At 36.2% G+C, this 22,958-nt stretch overlaps 1 protein-coding gene and 2 long non-coding RNA genes across 13 annotated transcripts in view; 1 reads left to right on the top strand and 2 right to left on the bottom strand.

Moving 5' to 3' along the window:
- The window catches only part of KCNRG (potassium channel regulator), a 118,795-nt gene that overhangs the window by 28,346 nt on the left and 67,491 nt on the right, over positions 1-22,958 (bottom strand). The window lies entirely within an intron of this gene.
- LOC147361477 (uncharacterized) overlaps positions 1-22,958 on the top strand; it is a 95,760-nt gene that overhangs the window by 34,218 nt on the left and 38,584 nt on the right. For 2 of the 5 annotated variants that reach the window (XR_015137975.1, XR_015137973.1), the window contains exons 1-2: positions 12,361-12,740; positions 18,640-18,730. This is a non-coding gene — a long non-coding RNA (uncharacterized LOC147361477). Of the gene's footprint in view, positions 1-12,071; positions 12,741-18,639; positions 18,731-22,958 lie in introns of those variants that run through there. The other 3 variants (XR_015137976.1, XR_015137972.1, XR_015137974.1) reach the window with 3 other exon arrangements.
- On the bottom strand, positions 1,465-12,336 carry LOC147361478 (uncharacterized). The gene is made up of 2 exons (XR_015137979.1): positions 12,002-12,336; positions 1,465-2,272 (listed from the first exon to the last, which is right to left on the bottom strand). It is a non-coding gene; the product is annotated as an uncharacterized LOC147361478 (long non-coding RNA).

Genomic DNA, 22,958 nt, shown 5'->3' with positions numbered 1-22,958 from the left:
TTACTCAAACTCATGTCCATCGAGTCAGTGATGCCATCCAGCCATCTCATCCTCTGTCGTCCCCTTCTCCTCCTGCCCCCAATCCCTCCCAGCATCAGGGTCTTGTCCAATGAGTCAACTCTTCACATGAGGTGGCCAAAGTATTGGAGTTTCAGCTTTAGCATCATTCCTTCAATGAACACCCAGGACTGATCTCCTTTAGAATGGACTGGTTGGATCTTCTTGCAGTCCAAGGGACTCTCAAGAGTCTTCTCCAACACCACAGTTCAAAAGCATCAATTCTTCGGCGCTCAACTTTCTTCACAGTCCAACTCTCATATCCGTACATGACCACTGGAAAAACCATAGCCTTGACTAGACAGACCTTTGTTAGAAAAGTAATGTCTCTGCTTTTGAATCTAGGTTGGTTAGAACTGTCCTTCCAAGGAGTAAGCGTCTTTTAATTTCATGGCTTCAGTCACCATCTGCAGTGACTTTGGAGCCCAAAAAAATAAAGTCTGAAACTGTTTCTACTGTTTCCCCATCTATTTCCCATAAAGTGATGGGACCAGATGCCATGATCTTCGTTTTCTGAATGTTGAGCTTTAAGCCAACTTTTTCACTCTCCTCTTTCACTTTCATCAAGAGGCTCTATTTCTTCTTCACTTTCTGCCATAAGGGTGGTGTCATCTGCATATCTGAGGTTATCGATATTTCTCCAGGCAATCTTGATTCCAGCTTGTGCTTCATCCAGCCAGCATTTCTCATGATGTACTCTGCATATAAGTTAAATAAGCAGGGTGACAATATACAGCCTTGACATACTCCTTTTCCTATTTGGAACCAGTCTGTTGTTCCATGTCCAGTTCTAACTATTGCTTTCTGACCTGCATATAGGTTTCTCAAGAGGCAGGTCAGGTGGTCTAGTATTCCCATCTCTCCAAGAATTTTCCACAGTTTATTGTGATCCACACAGTCAAAGGCTTTGAATAGTCAATAAAGCAGAAATAGATGTTTTTCTGGAATTCTCTTGCTTTTTCAATGATCCAGTGGATGTTGGCAATTTGATCTTTGGTTCCTCTGCCTTTTCTAAAACCAGCTTGAACATCTGGAAGTTCACAGTTCATGTACTGCTGAAGCCTGGCTTGGAGAATTTTAAGCATTACTTTACTAGCGTGTGAGATGAGTGCAAGTGTGTGGTAGTTTGAGCATTCTTTGGCATTGCCTTTCTTTGGGACTGGAATGAAAACTGACCTTTTCCAGTCCTGTGGCCACTGCTGAGTTTTCCAAATTTGCTGGCATATTGAGTCCAGCACTTTCACAGCATCGTCTTTCAGGATTTAAAATAGCTCAGCTGGGATTCCATCACCTTCACTAGCTTTGTTCGTAGTGATGCTTTCTAAGGCCCACTTGACTTCACATTCCAGGATGTCTGGCTCTAGGTGAGTGATCACACCATAGTGATTATCTGGGTCATGAAGATCCTTTTTGTACAGTTCTTCCATGTATTCTTGCCACCTCTTCCTAATATCTTCTGCTTCTGTTAGATCCATACCACTTCTGTATGGACATGCCATTCCTTTATCGAGCCCATCTTTGCATGAAATGTTCCCTTGGTATCTCTAATTTTCTTGAATGAATTTTAATTCAGTCCTACAATCTGCGGCCAAGAATACAGAAGCAAAACAATTTCTCATGTAGGGAAAAATCCTAACAGAATCAGAGTTGAAAATATGTATGCATCTGTCCTAAGCCACTTTCAGAAACTAGGGCTCAAAACCATGCAAAGCAAATTTCCCCAAACAGAAGTATATCTCCTGATCCATGTGTAAATTTTCTCCCATATAACTAACATGGATATACTCTAAAAAGAAACTACTCTAAAAGTAGTTTCTGTTTTTTGGTTTTTTTTTTGCCTTTGATGACTTTTAAAGGGTCCTCCCCAAATATTTATGTATAATAAAGTACTTATAAACTGATACCTAATTAACTAAAGCATATACTTATGAACCATTTAAGTACCTTCTGAGGAGGACTGTATCATTGTTTAATCAATTTAGTTACAGGGAAAGACTATCAAAGTTACTTCACAGAACAAAAATATTATCAATATCTTAAATAAAAAACATACTTGCATTTTAAAAAGGGAATGTAAATGGGTGAATATGTGGGAAGAACTCATCACATTGCCAACAAATTTCAGTGAATGTTGTACAGGTTTATGACTGGAGAACTAGATGCTATATCTAATGAAACAGCTGTTGTCCATTTTGAGGTCTGACACTTCACAGACCTAAAAAAAAGACAAACAGTACTTTCAATGAATTCGTTAAACAAAAAAGTACAGAAAATTACCTAGATTTGGTATTTTTACCAATATATACAATATTTTATCAATGTATGTATATATACAAATATATATACACTCATCTGATTAGAGGCTTAATTTAAAATTTCCAGGTAAATATTAAATTTGAAAAATTAAAAGCTAATAGTAGAAACTAAATAGCCATGGATAGATATATGACACAGATAAGAAACATTTTCAAAGTAGCCATTATTGTTAAGCCTTATTCTCTTTTCTTTTTTTTATGAACTTTTTATTTTGTATTGAAGTATAGCCAGTTAACAGTACTGTGACAGTTTTAAGTCAACAGTGAAAGGACTCAGCCATACAGATACATTTATCCATTCTCCCCCACCGCACCCCATCCAGGCTACCACATAACATTGAGCCGAGTTCCATGTGCTATACAATAAACCTTATTCTTTTTGCCTTATTATAATTCTTCTAGTTTACTAGTTATAATATTCCTAACATTTTTTAGGGAAAAATTCCTAAGCATAGCTATTTTTAGCATGTTTTAAATATATGATAATCATCAAGTACAAAACAGTCTTAGAACACTTTGTCCATAAGAGTTACTCAAAAAACATCAATTTATTTCAATTAGAAAACAGACTTCAGGATGGACATGTGCACACTACTATATTTAAAATGGATAACCAATGACAACCCACTGTATAGCACAGGGAACTCTACTCAACTCTGCTATGTTTATGGCAGCCTAGATGGGAGGGGAGTTTGGGGAAGGATGGATCGTGTATGGCTGAGTCCCTTCACTGTTCACCTGAACTATCACAGCACTGTTAATTGGCTATACCCCAATACAAAATAAAAGGTTAAAAATAAAAATAAATTTAAAATAGAGCTTTTACAATCAATATAGAACAAATATTTAATATTTTATATCCTTACCATTTTAACTCACAGATTAGAAGAACACACAGAACATAAGAGAGTAAAAAAAAAGGTAATTCTCAATTTGTTCAGGTGGCAGAATAATTGGTGCTAAGTACCATTCATTCCCATTAATCTTTATTAGGAGACACAAGAGACCTGGGTTCAATCCCTGGATCAGGAAGATCCCCTGGAGTTGGAAATAGCAACCCACTCCAGTATTCCTGCCTGAAAAAAATCCATGGACAGAGGAGCCTGGCGGCCACCATCCATGGGTTTGCAGAGTTGGACACGACTGAGTGAGTAAGCAGAACTGTGCTGCAGACACAGACAAGGACATGGTCTAGGCTGTCACGAAATTCTCAGAACCAGGAACTACATCTCCACGTGTGCATACTCACTACCACAACCACATATCAACACACGCAAAGTCACTGTTTACATACAGCATTCAATATTTTCCTATTTGCTGCTTTAACAATTACCATAAATTTAGTGGCTTAAAACAACAGAAATGTATTATTTTTACAGTTTCAGAAGTCAGAAGTCCCAAATGGGTCTCAGTGGGCTAAAATCAAGGTGTAGATAGAGCCTCTAAGGAAGAAATTTGGAGCCTCTCTGGAGCCTCTAAGGAAGAATCTGCTTTCTTGGCTTTTCCAGCTTCTAGAGGTTGCCTTCATCCCTTGGCTTGTGGCCTGCTGCTATCTTCAAAGCCAGCAATGGCTGGTTGAGTCTCTCCCATCTTACCACTCTGACACTGACTATTCTGCTTCCCTCTTCCACATCTAGAAAAACTGTGGAATTATATTGGGTCTACTCAGATAATTCAGGATAATCTATTTTTAGGTCATGTGAGTAGCAACCTTAATTCTGTCTGCAACTTGAATACCCCTTGCCACATAACAACATATTCACAGATTCTAGGGATTAAGATGTGGACTTCTTTTGGAGAACTAGTATCCTGCCAACCATATAAATGAACCATTTTCCTCTGCTTTTCTTCAGGAACTCCATCGACCATCATCTAACTCTAATAAAATTACATGCAAACAGTTCACACGTGCACACAATTCCAGAGACGGGGGGCCCTGCAATTATAAACATATTCTGAACGTTTAAGAATCACTGGACTAGCTCATAGAATATCCATGTTCCAGAGAAGGATCGTTTGATAGTATCAAAATGCCAAATTTTAGACTGGCATTTTAACGTGTATATTTTTAACTTTGATCAGAAAACCTTGATATGGGTTGAAAGTTTTTTCTTGTATTTCCCCTCTATGTATTTTTTAAAAGTAGTTCTAATCATCCTAATTACACCTCTACATCTTGCACTTATAAACAGTTTTCCAGTTGGTATGCATCATTTTGTGATGATGCTGATAGTAAATCCAGTCATTTCCCCACAATTTACTTAATAATCTTACTACTATTGGACATTCCAACCCAATCCTCCCTTTCTGCTACTTAGTACTATATTTAATATTCTTGGCATCTTCCTGTATAGATCTTTTCCCATAGTTCAGATTTATTTCATCTAGATTCCTGAAATTCGAATTTCTGGCAGGAAGATGAATATTTCTATCACCCTTTTTATTATTGCTAAATTACTTTTCAAAAGGCCTGCTTTAACTTACATTGCCACCAGCCTTTCCTCACTCATACCATCAATATGAGGGGTTTTTTAAATGGCTTTTGTGCACTGAAAAGAATATTCAGAGGTCATTTAAATTCTTATCAAAGTTATGAATTAAAAAACTTAGTTCTTCCTTGACTTTTAAATTCAACTTGAAGCTCTGGTTAGTCTTTGTAAATTTTACCAGCAATCACTTTCAAGGAGGCTTTTAAAGGTCTCTTGAATATTTAGCTTTTAGAATTTTATAACTTCTATAACTTCTGCTTTCCTTAAGTACTTAAAGCTGGATTAATAAACAAAACCTCTCCAAGAACTTATTTTAAAAAGAAAAACAAGAAAAACCTGTATTTATTTTTCTTCTTTCGCTGTGTATTTGTTAACCGTTCTGTTTTTCTTTAGACCTCTTATTAACCCTTTATCTGCTTTATATGTTAAAAAATATTTTTTGATTTGTCATGTGTCTTTACCATTTATAGCAAAATTTTTCCTGTGTATATACATTTTTTATGTAGCTAACAATGTTCTCCAAGATTCTGTGTTGAACCTTTCTATCATTCTACATACCTCCTGCAGTGATCTCATTCAATCCCACAGTTTAAACTACCATCTACAACTACAATTAGTCAAGTTGTAGTAAATAGATAAAATACTAGTAAATCTACAGATAAGAGCGCACACCAGAACTTCCCCTAAAGTTCCAGACTTCCAAATCAAAACACCAATCCTAATATCCAGTTATCTCTCCAGAGGATGAGAGGATTGTACTTAACCCAGAGGCATATAAAAATCAACATTTCACACGTCAAAATCCATCAAACCTGTTCTGTTTTTTCCTATCTCAGGAAATGGTACACCAGAAACCAAGAAGCCCTACTACCATGCTTCCTTCTCTCTCTCCTCCATATACAAAGGCTCCTAAACCTCTCTAGTCTTAGCTTCAACTTTCTCCATCCTAGCTTACTCTGCTTTACCATATGGGCATTGAATTTACTGGTCCTTTTGGCACAGGACATTAACATATGCTCCTTTTTTTCCAATTTTTTGGCCTACCTAATTCCTAAGTCTCAGTTTAACTGTCCCTCCTTTGAAAGTGTTAGTTGCTCAGTTGTGTCTGACTCTTTGAAACCCCATGGACTGTAGCCCACCAGGCTTCTCTGTCCATGGGATTCTCCAGGCAAGAATACTGGAGTGGGTTGCCATTCCCTTCTCCAGGGGATCTTCCTGACCCAGGGATCAAACCCCAGTCTCCTGCATTGCAGGCAGATTCTTAACCATCTGAGCCACCAGGGAAGCCCCCCCCCCCACCCTGCCCACTTAGAAAGGCCTTATAACTCCAGTGTTAAGTCCCCATTGTGTATGCTTTCATAGCATCCTATATTTTTCATGGCATCCTGTACTTATCACAATGGTAATTTGTATGATTATTAACGTAATCCTCTTTTCTCTTAGTAGACTACACCACAGAGAGAGGAACTGTGGCTGTTTTTCTCACCCCTAGATGCTCAGGACCTTAAATAATACATAACACAGTGTTAAGTCGCTCAGTCGTGTCTGACTCTTTGTGACCCCATGGACTATTGCCCACCAGGCTCCTCTATTCATGGAATTCTCCAGGCAAGAACACTGGAGTGGGTGGCCATTCCCTTCTCCAGGGCATCTTCATGACACAGGGTCAAACCCGGGTCTCCTGCACTACAGGTGGATTCTTTCCTGACTGAGCCACCAGGAAAGCCCTACATAACAAGAATAGATGCTAAACACTTACCTGTAAATAGTTACACATTAAAACTGGAGAAGTAAATCCAGTTTTGTTTATACTTCATTTCACCATCATTTCTAATCTGTGCTTCAAGTACTTTTTATCTCTTGCCTGGATACTACTAATACCATAGCCTCTGTAGGACTTTCTATCACTGCTCTTGCACTTTCTAATCTGTTCTCCAGTACCCTTGTTAAAGTGAATTTCTAAAATATAAATCTGATATTACCTATTGGTTTCAGATTTTTCAGTTGCATCAATATAAAAGTGACATGTAAGGAATGGTGCTGCTGCTGCTAAGTCGCTTCAGTCGTGTCCGACTCTGTGCGACCCCAGAGATGGCAGCCCACCAGGCTCCCCCGTCCCTGGGATTCTCCAGGCAAGAACACAGGAGTGGGTTGCGATTTCCTTCTCCAATGCATGAAAGTGAAAAGTGAAAGTGAAGTCGCTCAGTCGTGTCCGTCTCTAGCAACCCCATGGACTGCAGCCCACCAGGCTCCTCCTTCCATGGGATTTTCCAAGCAAGAGTACTGGAGTGGGGTACCATTGCCTTCTCCGGTAAGGAATGGTAGAATCTACTAAATGATAATGTAGCAGAGAAATTCAGAATGAGATTGTAAAACTAACATAGTAACTCAGATGCTTCTTACATGTTAAGTGGAAAAAGACAAAACTATTTCACATTGTGACCTTATAAAATTATATTTATAGACATTTATTAAGGGAACATGAAAATTGCATGTGAATTGTGATTTGACTTTATTCAGAACTTTATAAATTGCTATATCTTCTCAGTTATAATAAATTTAAAATTAAGCCCATGTTATTAACAGATACATATATTAGTATATGCATATTTTAATGTGCATATACACATATATATTTCCTAACTCTGTCTCCTAAAAGGTCCAAGAAGCAGCAATGAACCTAACCTTGGTCTCTAAGACCATCTTCACTTAGAGGAAACAGGGTTATTTAGAGAAAAAGCTAACTCCAGGGTTATGGCAGGAGCTAGAATTGAAACATCTTACTATACCGGAAAGCAAGTAAGTATTCCCAGAAAATGATGTAGGCACACCACAAAGGCATGCTGCTGCTGCTGCTGCTGCTAAGTCATTTCAGTCGCGTCTGACTCTGTGTGACCCCAGAGACGGCAGCCCACCAGGCTCCCCCGTCCCTGGGATTCTCCGGGCAAAGAACACTGGAGTGGGTTGCCATTTCCTTCTCCAATGCATGAAAGTGAAAAGTGAAAGTGAAGTCGCTCAGTAGTGTCCAACCCTCAGTGACCCCATGGATTGCAGCCTACCAGGTTCCTCTGTCCATGGGATTCTCTAGGCAGGAATACTGGAGTGGGGTGCCATTGCCTTCTCCGCCACAAAGGCATAGGACCCAGAATAAAGGTGCTCCCACTAGCTGAATCTAGGACAATTCAAACACCAAAACTAATTAAATACAGACTTTAAAATAGAGGTGAAAGGTCATGATGTGTGTGACTTACCTTGAAATGGTTCAGAAAAAAATGTACAAAATATACACATACAAATATAGATAGAACACAAGGAAACAAAATACAGAAGTGGAAAAACACAGGAATTCATAAGTTAATTGCAGATAATAAACAGAGGAGAAGAAAGGGCCCTCTGTTTGCAGTAGAATGCTGTGGACTGACTGGTCAATATCAAAGGACTTAACAGATTTGTTGAATCATGTTACAACCATCATTGTAAAACTATATTGGCAGTAACATATCCTAAATTTAAATGGGAACTTTGATGAGTAAGATGTATCTTCAAGTATTTTCCGACAGATTGGTTATTTGCCAGGAAGAAAAAAAAAAACCCAATAAACCAAACATTGGAAAATTCTAGCCACATAAAGACCAGATAATCAAAATAAACATCATCGGTGAGGGACATATGGCTATCACATGCTTCCAGAAGTGGTACTCAGAAGGACGCAATATCACCTGTGCCATAGTCTAGTTAAGAATGCAAAACCTCAATTTAACTTAATGAGGATGCATCAGACAAAAAACAAAATAAGGAATGTTCTCTCTAAAAGGAGGGTGGAGGGAGAAACTATATTTAAGAATGTCAAAGTCATAAAAAATAAAGAAAGGCTGTGAGAGTGTTCCAGTAAAAGAAGCTAGAATCAAGACCCACTAAATGTAGTACCTGACCTCAGATTGGCTCCTATATTGAAGGTGGAAGTGCTACAAGGACCAACCTACAAAATGCCTGTATCAATGGTAGATTGAAGTGTTTTTTCAATGTAAATTTATGAAGTTGATAGGAAATACAAGTATTTAGGGATCAAGGGCCAAGATGTATGTAACTTAACCTCAAATGGTTCAGAAAAAAATTGCATATAAAGAAACACATATATTTGGAGAGAGACAGAGAATTTGCAAAAGAGAAGTAAATGATACCAGTGTTCTCTGAACTATTTCTATTTTTGCAACTTTTTGTAAATTTGAAATCATTTCCAAGTAAAAAAAGTTTTTTTAAAAAAATTAAGTCCACCTCAGAAAAACAAGACCAACAGGAAAATAAAAGCTATTTATGTAGCTTTTACATCTGTGCAATTTGCATCTATGCAAATTGTTTTTAAAACACCACCAGAGTATACTGAGTTTTCAGTTTACTGTTCACAGTGTTTTAAGAGGCTTCATTCTTCCTTAAAAGATGAACAGACCTGTAACTTTCACAGTTTATCTAAATAAGCTAATATGTTGAAGCCAACATTCCATCAGTTGCAGCGTAGGCTTAAGAAACAGCAGGAGAGAAAAAAAAAAAAAAAAAAGCATTGAAATTACAAGACCTCTGCTCTCCACACTACCCATATTTACCATTCATTTGCTGGTGATTGCATGGCAGTTTCCAAAGTAAAACCTCAAATTTTAAATTATGACTTCAGTTTTATGACAAGTCAAGAAGAGTACGCAGAGAAACAAACTAGGTGGGTGGAAAGGGGTGGGCGTAGGTTGGCTAACTCTTCACTGTATTGAAGATGAAAGAAAGCTGCAAACTTCCGCCCCAATTGAGTCCCTAAATAATTGAGTCCATTCTTCTCATCAAGTGTATCACTGTGTGAAGTATTAAAGTTCAAGGAAGGTGTTCTTAACTAGTTTTTTACCTGTGAATCTGAAGATCTGAAGTAAAAGTGCTTTTTTTTTCTTTGCTTTCCAGTTCGGGAATTTGCACCCCCTTGTGGTCAAACATAAAATTATTCATTTTCAAAACCATTTTTTTTTTTTTTCCCGTTTGGTTTTTTTTTGTTCAGGCATAAGAACCAAGTTACTTGATTTTGTTTTCTCCCATGTTAGTGAATCAAGAAACTTTAATGAAGGATTTTAAAATCCTTTTTTGTTAAATAGGATCTGAAACAAACAGGACTTAATTCTTCTAAAAGTGACCTCTATATAAACTTTAGTCTGTGCAAAATGGAGACAATAATTACACCTACCTCATGAGTTACTATGAAGATTCAAGGAGAAAATGGATATACATGCTTAGCTGACAAACAGTACCTAGTAGGTACTCAATAAATGTTATTATTTATTAATATCAGCACTTTAGAATTCTCCTGACAGAATAAATCTTAAAAGTGGATGGACTGGATAAAAATTGTACCAATTCATGATGTTCTAGTACAGTCTTGCAAATGAGTTCCCCCAAATATACCACGTATCCAGACTGCAGCTAGTTGATTCTCTCCACAGGTATATTGTTAAATTACAAACAATATGTATTTATCTCTAGATGATATAAATTTGGATGGTTTTTATAGAGTGGCCTGATTTTTCCCCTTTTCTCCCTTTAATAATTAGAGCAGTAAAACTATTCCATTTTCATAGGTTACTCTTATGGAATGGCAAAACAAATTAACATCTTTATTCATCTGACAGAAATTATCACTCCATTTGGCAAAAATAATTTGCCTGGCTGATTTATCATTTTAAGAGGCTCTTGAACACAAATGCTAATTCCTAATGGCCCTAACTGTAATCTGGTCTTTGAAACACCTCTAAAGAAACCATCTTCAAAGATTAGTGTTAATGACTGACCCACAACAATAGCTAACATTTACTAATATACCATGCACTGTTCAAATACCTTTAATATATTAGCTCATTCACATCCTTAAAACAACTGGATGAAGTATTAGCATTAATCCTTTTACAAAAGATCAAACGGAGAAAAAAGTAACTCTTGAAGGGTCACAAACCTAGTAAATAACAGATGAACTCCAACCCAAGCAGTTTGGTTCCAGAGTTCATTCACTTAACCAGTGCACAAAAAGTACCATAGAGATGTAAGTCACATACTATGCAGCCATGATACTACTTGATGATGTCAAATTATTAAATTATTAAAATCCATTTCTCTTCTGATTGTACCTCAGTAACGCAAACCATGCTACCTTCTCCCATTTCCTTCCTTCTTAGTACTTGAGGCATTTTCACACTCGTCTAATTTTAACTCTCACAATGATGTATGTCTTTGTATACTCAAAACATTTATGATTCATCACAAGTTGTTTTACAATAAAAACTAGGAAAAGGTGTAACAATGCCCCAGATTTTTAACTGTTGGATTCTTTAGAGAATTCATAATAACTTGGGATCAGGAAAAAAGCAACCAGTTTTAAAATAATCTTAAAATGTAATCATTTAAGATCAAAGGGAGTCTTTTTTTTTAATCTTAACTAGCCTGGCAACAGGTGAAATAATTCTCTCAAGCAAATGAATAGTTAAAAGGTTTTTAAAGAAGGTATTTAATATTGACAGCTTATCATCTTTTACCGTCCTACCACAGTGCCCAGTTTTTTTGACATTGGATAGATCTGCCGAGGTCTTGTGCTTCTGTTTAGTAGTTTTAAGACTTTGAGGAGAGTTTCTTAATCTGAATCTCAGGTATCCTCTTGTGTAAAATAAAGATAATGCCTACTTCACAGAGCTGTTGTGGGCAATAAACATGATCATTCCGTAAAGCGTTTAGTTAGCACCATGGCAGCCCAGAGTAGTCAATACAATGTATCTAGTTGTTATTACTTTACCAATGCGTGGCACAATAGAAACCCATCTTTGCTAGATTAAGCTCCCTTACCAACCTTTGAAAAAATCCCACTAAGTGATCCCCAAAACTGCCCATAACCCATTCACCTTTCCAAACTCCGGCAGAATGCTTAAGAACGAGAAGACAGTGAGAGACTAGATTCAATCAAATGTTGCACAGCAAGGTAGAGAATGACCCGGCCTCCAGAATCTGACAGATGCGGGCGGACTCGTTCACGTGCTTGCTACCTGTGCTACCTTAGGGAAATTACTTAAACTCTTTGGGCCTTGGTTTCCTGGTCTGCAAACGGAAAATAATAACAGTACCTACCTCACAAAGTTGTTTTGAGGCTTAAGTGCGATAGCTCCCGTAAAGCGATGACTTACAGCAAGAGCTCTGCAAACAGGCGGGGCTGCTCTAAAGTACACGTGTATCCATACACACGCTCCCAGACACATTCCGTTGTTAGGAGTTTAGACCCTGGCAATAAGCTGTTTCTCTTTTCACCTAAGCTGTACCCCTGTTTGTTTTCGTCGAACAGTAGAATAAATGTCTACCGACTGATAATGTCACCTATGGACCCTCAGGCCCACAGTCCCCACGGCCCCTCCAGCCCCGCGGCTGAGCACAGGAGCTGCACGCACGCGCAGGAAAAGAGGTAGGACTACCGCGGCTGAGGAAGCGAAGGGAGATCGGCGACCACGCGAGGATTCTGCGCATGTTCAAGGCGAGGGGGGTAGGAGTAGGAGTTTGCGCATGAGCAGAAGTGTCGGGAAAGCTAGCGTAGTGGGGGTTAGGAGGCGGTATTGACAGCTGTGGAAGTAGCCCGCGTTCCCGGCATGCCCCGGGGCGGCGGGGTTGGCTCTAACGAATTTGAATGAGGAGCCTCAGCGCTTTCGGCGCCATTTTCGAGTGATGCCTGATCTCATCAATCTAGCGGCAGAGACGGAGTAACCTGTCCGAGACTACAGCGCCTTTAAGACTCGGCCGAAAAATCACTAAAAAAATCCCAAAAATTTACTTAGAGCAAAGGGCACTTGGCGGAGCCTCGTCAGGGTTGGCGCAGCGGGTAAGAGCCTGTAGAAGTAGCAGAGCGGGACTCGGGAGGTGGCAGTGGTGGGACCGGCAGGCGGTGGGGGGTGCAGGGAGTGGGGCAGTGGGTCCCCTTCATTTTAATCGCAAAAAAAAAAAGTGCAAGGAGATAGGGTTGGGGGGTAATTGGGTTGTCTGAGTGGGCGGCGGCGGGCGGGATGTGGCGGGAGCGCGGAGAGTCGCGGGCGTGGGGGGAGGGGAGCTGCAGTTTGAGCGGGACGCGGACGCGCTGCGGCTCAGCGGCCGCCGCCCAGCGGATCTGTCAGCGGGACCCCCGGCCGGGGCCGGGGCCCCGGCGCGCTGGGGCTCGGCCGGCCGCGGCTCCTTGACAGGCGGAGGGGGACGGGCGCCCCCTCCCCCGCCGTGGGCGAACCGAGCCGTCTTTTATCGCAGTTTCCCCGGCCCGCGGCGGCCGTCTTCCCGTGACAAGAAACTTGAGGTCGGGGGAAAATTGAGGACCCGGCGTAGCGGGTGCCTCCGGTCCGACACGCGGACAGTCCTCCCCGCGGGACCCAGCCGTGTGTATTGTCGTCTGTGACGCCAAAGCGGGAGATGCCCTCGCGATGTGAGTCTGTCCACGCCGCCCTCCGGCTCCGCGCCCCTGGGTCCCGGCAGGGGTAGCGCTGACCCGGGTCTGGCTTTTCCAATTTGGGCAAGATGGGGCGGGGGCAGGCTTTTGAGGTTTTAGCGGGCTCCTAGGAAAGATGCTGGACTTTCGCTTTTTGCTCGGGATTTTGGTCGTTTGCTCTCACGGTGTCGTCCTTTCTTGGGGCGGGGGGGGGGCGGGGGAGTGTTCTTGGGTGAGATGAAAGATGGGGCTTCGACCTTGCGATTTCCTTCTCCCAGCCGCACGTTTCTTAGAAGACTTTTTCCTTCTCCAGCCTTTGAAACATGTCGCAAGGGGAAAAAGGCAATCTTTGAAACTGTTGATGTTTTCCTCCCGAAAAGTCTTTCCCCGGAGAACTTAACGGTAATTTTGCAATCCCCACCTTTTCTTGGGAGCGCTCTTGACTTCGAGGCGGAGGGGAAAGGGCTGTTATTTGCCTTTCCCTTTAGTGATTTTTTCCTCCTCGTAGTTTCTACCAATTTTTGCTCGACTGCACTTGAATGATTTGAGCCAGTGACGGCTTTAACTTTAATACTTTATAGGTAGATAATGGCCTTTGTAAAATTCCTCATTAAAAATGTACTGGATCTTAAATCCTTTTCTGCGCTGAAGGCACCCTAGATTAACCCTTTGCTGGTGTGATGTATTGCGTATGGGGCGCGCGACTCTGGGTTGCGAATATGCAGGAGTTGATTTTTGCAGCAGCTATTCAATTGTTCGAAAAAGAGGAATAACGCTTTCAGTCACACACTTCTTAGGACTGCCTGCCTAAAGTTTACCTCCCCCACCCCGCCCCTGGAATTGATGTAACGATTGATTGAGTTCTTATTTCTGTGAAGATTGGGGGACCCGCCCTCACTTAGAATCTTTCCCCGAAGAGAATAGGAGAGCGCAATGTGATGTTTTTCAAATGGTGTCTAACGGAGCTCCCAAAACACCGAACTTGTTACCCCCTGATTGGCTGGAAGGAAGCGGGACTGGGGGGTTTGAATGTTGAACACTAGATTATAATTCTTGACTTTCCAAAAAATTACACTTTTAGAAAACCACGTAATGAAACGTTAAGACGAGGAATTCAAAAGCTGGTGTGTAGTATTTTTTTCGTCCATAAAGGATTTTCGAGTGATTTTTAAATGTATATTAAAAGTAAAACCTAGAGAAGACAATTTTCGCAAAATTGTAATTCTGCTGGCTGAGATTACAAGACTTTTATATATTTGCCCCTGTTCTCTATTGGTTAAAAACTGAGTTTGGGTGTTTTTTTTGTTCCTCTGACAGAAAATTTTCATCTTAAGCTACATGTATTTGTCAGATGCAGATTACGGAAGAATTGTTTCTTTTATTTCCATGAAAAGAAACTTTAATTTTCTTAATGTTAAGAACGAGCTTTTCCACATTTCCCACAGAAATTGAATACATTTTTTAAACGTTTCACAGATAATTTTAAATATATAGGTTTTGCTAATTTAGCCATTGCAATTGACTTAAAACCTTATTTACAAGAAATATATGTTGCTTAATTTAGGCAATACAACAGGTAAGTAGCACAGGTGCAGTGTGTATGATTTCATTCATAAATTCATTATGAAGAAATGTATAGCATACAACACTGTGGATGTGTTGTATTTGATTTTCAGTTGATTTTTGTTTGATGTTGCTTGAGACAACCGTCAATGTATTTCTATTTATTACAAAGCTTGTCATTCCGTTTAATTGTATCTTGATAAAAGGCGGGTGTGGTTTACAAAGAAAATCAGTTAACTCACTGATAAACAAGATAGCCATAGATGGGTTTTGAAATATTTTTTAATAGAAATTTATACTTTTTATGACTAGTAATTGAAATTTTGAAACTTAAAGAGTTTGTATTCTCACATTAGGTCAAATATACATTGTTAGAAAATATTCAGATGAAAAGATCCTAGGACTTTTTTTATAAATCTCTGTAAATCTATAAATATAATTTATGTTAATAAGTGGAATAGCTGAATTTATAAATCATACTATTTTATATTGCCTTCAACACAGGGATTAGAACGACACAACCTATGTTCATTACTTTTTTTCAGAGCTGTTTATTTTGAATCATCTGTTGAAAATTTCATGAGATGCTAATTATCCTCTCTAAAATTTGCTTTAATGAAATTGTATGAAACTCTATTTCTATTTTTAATGTAATTTTACCTAAAATACCAGAGTCAGTAGGTTTTGCTGTTTTAGGTTTTGAGCTTTAATTTTCATTCAAATTGTTATGTGACTTGTAGAGTTTTGAGGGTGGGGTGGGGAAAGACTTTATAAATTTCGCCAGGCTGGTTAAATTTAACCATACTGTTTTGGTTTATGGGGTTTTTTGTTTGTTTTAGGAGGTGATAGGTGCGGGATTGTTACATTTAATACATCTTGAAAAGAAGTGAAGAGATTCCTTTATTGTAAATACTACACTGAAGCTTGAGAACACACTAGCACCTAAATAAAATCCACAGCATTCACAATATTTTCCCATTTACATGGTGCTAGTAAGAGGAAGATTTTGGTTTTAGGCTTGTGGGCATGTAGATAGTAGTTTCAACAGATGTATATTAAGTATATTAACTATATTTCTCTGCAAAAATGGACAGTTCTAATTTATTTTTTACTGTAAGGACTAGAAAAGTCTTACATTACCACAGGAAAACAATGGTGAGGAAAAGTGTTGATATGTCATTCAGCTCTTTTTAAAGCTATGTTTGAATGTTTTGGGGCAGAGGGAACTAGAGAAGGCAAGGTCTTCCTGGTAGCATTGATCTTCATTTGTTTGCCCTTCATTCTGTTTTATAAAAGTCCAGTTTTAGACTTTGTGTTAATGCTGATAAGTTGTCTTAGTTGTACATTTACAAAATGTAGCCTCAGGTGTTTGTGTGTAACACAGCTTTTTTCCTAATCAAATTAATAATCACTTTTAATGTTCATCTAGAGCTAAGGATGAAAATTTCAAAATAGCTTTCATATTCTGGAGCCCTTCTTTCATCATGCTTTGTGTACTGCGTTTTTGTTTGTTTTTGGTTTTGTGGAGACATACATATTTTTATCTTTATGTAAAGCAATATGTAGTAACTGTTCAGAATGTCACAAAATAACTTCAATCAGAAATACTAGTCAGTTGATTTGGTTTACAAAAAGAAAAAGAATGCCCAGTGACTATATTAGATATTTCTTCTACATGATACATAAGCTTTCTCCAGTTAAAAATATCAGTATAAACTTACACACGATTTTGAAATTTTATTCTATAAAAAATTTGTCTACTCTAAAATACTGGCCTAAAATTGACTGTCCTTTTTTTTTTCCTTTTGTTAAATGAAGCTTGAGTAATCGTCACTGATTTCTCTTTAACCCTTTTTTAGAAGAAACAGAGTATGTGTCTGATTATAACTAGAAAACACCATCTTAGAAAGAATTGTCAGAGTATTACTATACATGTAGTTTTACTTTGTTTTAATTCAGCAAACTTAGAAACACTATGTGCCAGGCAACAATTTTGGCATGTTGTTAAAATTCAGACTATGACTTTCTGAGATTTGGTAGCCTCAAATCCCTTAAGACCAAAGGAAATCAATAATAAACTACCACTTTTCTTTCAAATAAGTGTCAAAATGAGATTAAGCCACTTTTGCATTTTTTACAAGTGACAGTACTAGAACTTTAAAATCATTATTAATATTAACAGAAGTAAATCAGTTGTAGAGTATCACATTACTAATATGTGTTTATGGATTTTTCTTATTAATTGCATGAACAAATGACTCTAGAACCTTCCTAAGAACACTGCTTTCTGGTAGGGAAATGATTTTCTCTTGCCTTTTTTTTTCTTTGCCTGTTTTAAAGATACTTTAAAGCATCTTTCTTTTAGAAGGATAAGTTTAAAGTAGTAGAATTGATATTAAATAGATATGTGAATTTTAGTCAATATTTTTTATCAAATTCTGAGACATTAAATACACTTTTGTTTAATCCTGTCCCATTTCACTAAAGAGTCTTTGTACTGGAAAGACTTGTAGGTTCAAAGTGTAAAAAGCTGTATTTTGTAATAGATTTGAATTTTACTATTTCAAGATTTTTTAACATCTTTTTTATCATAAACATTTGGTTTAATATTTGTCTTCTGTCTGAACCTCTTTGTACTTTATTATTTAGTATTTTTTCTTTCCCTGCTATTTAAAATCTTAACATTTGGCATGGAATACATATTGGCTTCTTCTATTATTCTGTGATTTTTAAAATTAAGATAGCTTCATTTTCTGTATACTCATATATAGAAAACTGTATCTTTTGAGGAACACTATGTAGAAATTATTCTAGTATTTTTAAATGTCATGGTTTCAGGATTAGTGTTTGCAAGTTATATATGTGTGTTTTTTGTCATTAAACAATCAGATATTTGGCTTCAGAGGATTAAAGGATTGTTTTATTTTAAATAAAAGTGGAAAACTCAGTGTTGTGGTTCACATATATGTATTATAAGCCTTTAGTAATTAACTAATATTTTTATACAGTTGATCATCACTAAGTTATTAAGATTCAGGTAAAACAAATGAAAACACCCTTACATACATATAGTTACACCACCTCTACTTGGACACATTAAACAAAACAGTAGCTCAGCATTCATCCACTTATTACTTACAAATATTTTAATATGTCTTAAAAGTAAATGCTAAATTTTCTTCTGTTAGATTGTAACATCTTAAAACATTTGGAAACAGCAGTGTTATTATTCAGTCAGGCTTGACAAAAGACTAAAGTTAAAAATAGTGGTAATTTCTGTCATTAAAACATAATTTGGGAAGAAAAGTAGTTAAAATTTTGTCTCTATCCCTTGAAAACTTTTTAAACTGTGTGGATTTTATGAGTTTAAGAAGCATTGACAAACTATATTTCTATTTTCTTTATGGAGTCATCTTGACCAGTCCCCTAACAACTACCTACATAAATACACACACTCATCTACACTGCTTTCAAAATGAATGCCCTAAAGAGAAATGAAAGCAGAAACATATTAATCTGATTTGTTTGAAGAGGCTTCGGATGATAAAGCATATCACAGGTGTTTCTAATCAAGATATTTCTATTTTTAAAACGTTATTGTCAAGTTAGGGTTTCTTTGAACATAGGCAAAATTGGGGTTGTTTTGAAGATCTTACCTCTGTGTTCAGGGATCAACTGTGAAACTGCAGGAGGCGGAAATCTGTTGAGTGTCTTCATGCTATAATACATGACATTTTTATTGCAGGTTTTGACCTTTAGGAGAGAGCCAGTTCTGGAGAACAAGCTAACTTCTTTGATTGAACATATAATGCATTGGAACATAATAGGAGATTAAGGTACACTAATGAATTTTAAAAGCATACAATTTTATATCCAATATAATTGAGCTAGACAGTTTATAAAGCTAGAACTTTTTGCTAAGCTAAAATCAATAAAGATTTATTAATAGATAGAAATCATCCAGTGAAGTGGCCACAGTTGAGTTCTCTTGATTTATTAAAACTTCAGGTTTTTTTAATGTATATATAATTAATGTTCTTATCATTTGGTCTTTAGTCCAACTCCAAGTGAATTTACTTATTCTAAAAATGAATGTATATATATTTTTTCTTTTTTCTTCTTAAGGTTATTATGACATTGTTATATGTAAAAGACTTAAATAGTGGATTTTTCATGTTATAAAATGGTAGATTTAAATCAGATGGAATTTGGTGCTTTGCTTTGCTCTTTGACAGGTATAGTAGTAGATGGAGCTGCAAAATCAGATAATGAGAATATTTTAAGAGATTTGAAGTATTCCAAGTACTGTCCTAACCAAAAGTGGCAATTTGGTTGAAACTGAAAAACCCACTTTCCTAAGCAGAAACTAGCCTCTTACTCATAGGACTCTGAGTAAAATACTTAAATTGTTCATATCAAAAGTTGCAAACGGTTTAAAAATAAACTGTAGGATTCCAAAACTTCCAGTGACTTGTTGTCTTTACCTCCAAAATACTTTATCACAGATAAAATGATTTATACTTTTCTAGCATGTTTATTTGCTTTGAAAGAAGATTTATTTTATAGTTTTAACTGAAATTTTCAGATACTTACCTAATAAAATTTTGGCTGTCTTCTGAATTGTAGTCTGGTGTAGTGATAACTCATTGAACAGTATTACAGTGTATTCTTTGGTTAATTTTTGAGTAGTAAAGTATTACATGAAAAATTATTAGCCATAATGTTTTTTAAAATGCTATTTGCTAAATAAAGTGAGGTTTACTAAAAAAAAATTACACACTAATTTTTTTTTTAATTTTTTCACCTAAAAAATGCTTGCTTTATGTATTTAAGATACAGGAAATTACAAAGTAAGAAAAGTGTAATTTAGTCTTAAGAGTGAAGTGTATTTATCATATGGTCCTAGAACTGTTTTTATCTTTAAAAAGTGTTTTTTAAAAAATGTTTTAAGTATATTATCAGATGTGTGTTTTAAAATGTTTGAACATTGAGATACATATCAAAATAAAAAATCAGATATTTCTGTTTCATTTGATAATCCAGGAATGTGAATCTGTTAACAGTTATCTTTAAGTAAAATGTTAAAATTTGATAGAAATCAGTTTGATATAAAAGTGAAGTTCAGATATTGGTGTCATTGTACTGTAAAGTGGTTGCTTGAGATAAATACAAGATGCAGAAAGTCTTTATAACTTTACTTTGAGAATGTGAATTTTTAAAAAGCAGCTTAATTTGGATAGAATGAAAATGACTACAGTTTTTTCTCCTTTAACTTAACCAGTGTATTCAAGGTGAGAGAATATGAAAATGAAAAGTAAAAAATACAATTTCTGGGGAAGAGTGAAAAAATATAATTATCTAAGAGGGAAAAAAAATCCAAGTTCAGCTTATCACCTTCAATCAAGATATCTTTATACACAGCCTTAAAGGGGGGAAGAGAGACAGCTTTTGAGTTTATATTGTGAAAAAGATGTAAATCCACACAGTTATTCCTAATTTAGAGAATTTATGATTTGTGATCTCTGAAATTGTCAAAACTTACTGTTTGGATACAAGTATTCAGAATTAGAAAACTGTCCCATCTGTATAGCTTATAAACTTCCAAATTTTTAGCTTAGTTAAGAATATCTAAAAGAATTGTGCAGATATTAACCGTTTTATTTGGTCAGTTCTTCAGAGTAAGAAACTTTAACATAATTAGTAGTGTGTGTTACTTTAGGAGACAGGTTAATAAGGGCTTTTACTGCTGTATGTGATTGGCTATCCTTTAACTACCCCTGAAAGGACATTTTGTAAGAATTTTGGCTGTTTTAAATTTACAAACCTGGTTATCTATCTAAACCTTAACATGTAGTTCTTTATAACAAGATAAGATGAAAAGGATTTATCCTGTTATATTTTTTCAGTGATTTGTCTTATTTGTGAAATATTTATATTTTTGGTTAAATGCATTTTCAGGATTAAATAACGTTTATTTTAAGGAAAATCCTTAGCTTTTCATAAAATACAGTTATACTGTCAGTGTTCTAGTTTTATTGAAAGAGTTATCCTTAGGGGAAAAGAATATTTGGATAAACTAGAATAGAGGCAATTTAACGTATCTACATATGAAGGGACTTGAAATTATTCATTATTTGTTACTGATGTATAATGCTGGCATATAAGGATAACTTATATTTTAAAAAGTTTGTCAGCTGTAACCATTTTCTTTGAGGTCTACCATGTTGCCAAGGATTCATTAAAGAGTAGATAGAATTTCTTAATGAAAAAATTTTTAATGTTTATTTGAAGTAGTTTTTGTACATGTATGTTTTCTTTTTTGACTAGTAAATAGATCCTTAATCTGTTTGTTTTCTTCATATAGACCTAATGTATCAGAATTGTATTTTCTGATGAGTATTTTCAAAAAGCACTGTTTAATTAATGTCTGGACTTAACTTTTTTTTAATAGCATTTTGAAGTAAAATTTCAGTTCTCAGCACCACAAACCACTTTTTATATTTCATTAACATATGTGATTTGGCTTAGTTTTACTTTCCTATTTTCATGGTTAGAGTCACTTGGAAGAGAAAAATGCAGCCTGATTCAAATGTAGTTACTAAGACTGATTGGGTAATAGTTTTTTTAATTTATTACTGTTTCTAAATGTCTTAATTTTTTAAAATTGTTAATATTTGCTGTTATTCTTTTTTATTGAAAGCTTTCATACTAAACAAATATATTTAATAATTTTGTTATCCTGTGATCCTCAGAATTTTTTTAAATTAATTTTGTTATTAATATTGTTATTGAGCTGCTGCTAAGTGGAAAAATTACTTTTTCTCTTTTGATAAAAATTAAGATTGAGGTTTTTAATAAAGTATCCAAATTGTAACTATTACTTTATCTTATACTTTTATTTTAATCTCACACCTAGCCTTCTTGACTAGCTATTTAAACTTACCAGCCAATTCTTGCATCTAAAAAATTTACAAATGTCCTAATTTTTCTGACTTAAGTATTTTTCAGAATCAGAAATACTTAAGATGTTAAAGAATAAAATTTTTTTTTAAATTTAAAATTATGAGTCCGTAAATAGAATCACATTTAAGTTTAAAGATAATTTGACAGAACAAATATTTCTGTTAGTCATCAATTGATATTATGTACTTACTAAGTTTTTAGCTTTGTATTACACATTCAAAGGTTAATTACATGTGGAAAGTTTTTTTAATAATTGGAGTTTTTGTAAAAGCTTCTGGGGTAAAATCTTACTTGCTAATAGTATCTGATGTCAAACATATGATGCTGATTAGATATGTGGAACCTGGGAGACTGGAGCTCTTTATAGGCATAATATAATTTCATCTCTTGATTAAAGTTTAGATACTTTCTTATATTCTAGAATAACGGGTAGGGTAGATATTCTTTATGAATTCACCCTGAACCTTGTTCACACTCTTCTGAGAATTTTGATAATTAAGCAGTTAAATCTAAACTAGGAACTGAAGTGTCATTAAGGAAAAAAATTAATGATGTATGTAGATACATTACAGGTTCCCTTTCTAATCAAAACACCGATTTTGTCTTTAATTCTCTCTCCATCCCACTTTTTAAAGAAAAAATTGCTTCTTACTAATATTATCATGTAGTGATACAGGCAGACCTGCTAGATAGGTTGAGCTGAACCAGTTTTTCCTTCTGTGTGCTAAGTTGCATGTGCTTTTCTCAGCTTGCTGCTTCAGTAGCAGCAACAGTGAATAAGTATCACCAACAGCCCTTGTTCTTGCTCTTCACAGTTTGGAGCAGGGACTGGGAGATTGCTGCTGCTTGTCAGCTGTTGTACAGAATAGCATCAATATGTAATAATGGTGGCCAATGGAGCCTGCACCCACCAGCTTTTACAGACAATGTGGGAAGGGCCCAACTATCAGTGAAACCCATATATAGTAAAATGAATACATTCTTTGACGAAAAGGTATTTTCTTCCCAAAACAACTTAAAGAGAACAGTTAGAGGCTTATAGTTCTCAAGACATTGTATTTTACTATTTACTCTGGTTTTATTTTATTTTATTTTATTCAG

Source organism: Bos grunniens, chromosome 12 (assembly GCF_055505025.1).
Source record: "Bos grunniens cultivar Pamir isolate PY7600 chromosome 12, Bosgru_T2T1.0, whole genome shotgun sequence".
Lineage (NCBI taxonomy): Eukaryota > Metazoa > Chordata > Mammalia > Artiodactyla > Bovidae > Bos > Bos grunniens.
The sequence above is the reverse complement of the archived record's forward strand: the minus strand, read 5'-3'. Positions and strand labels throughout refer to the sequence as shown.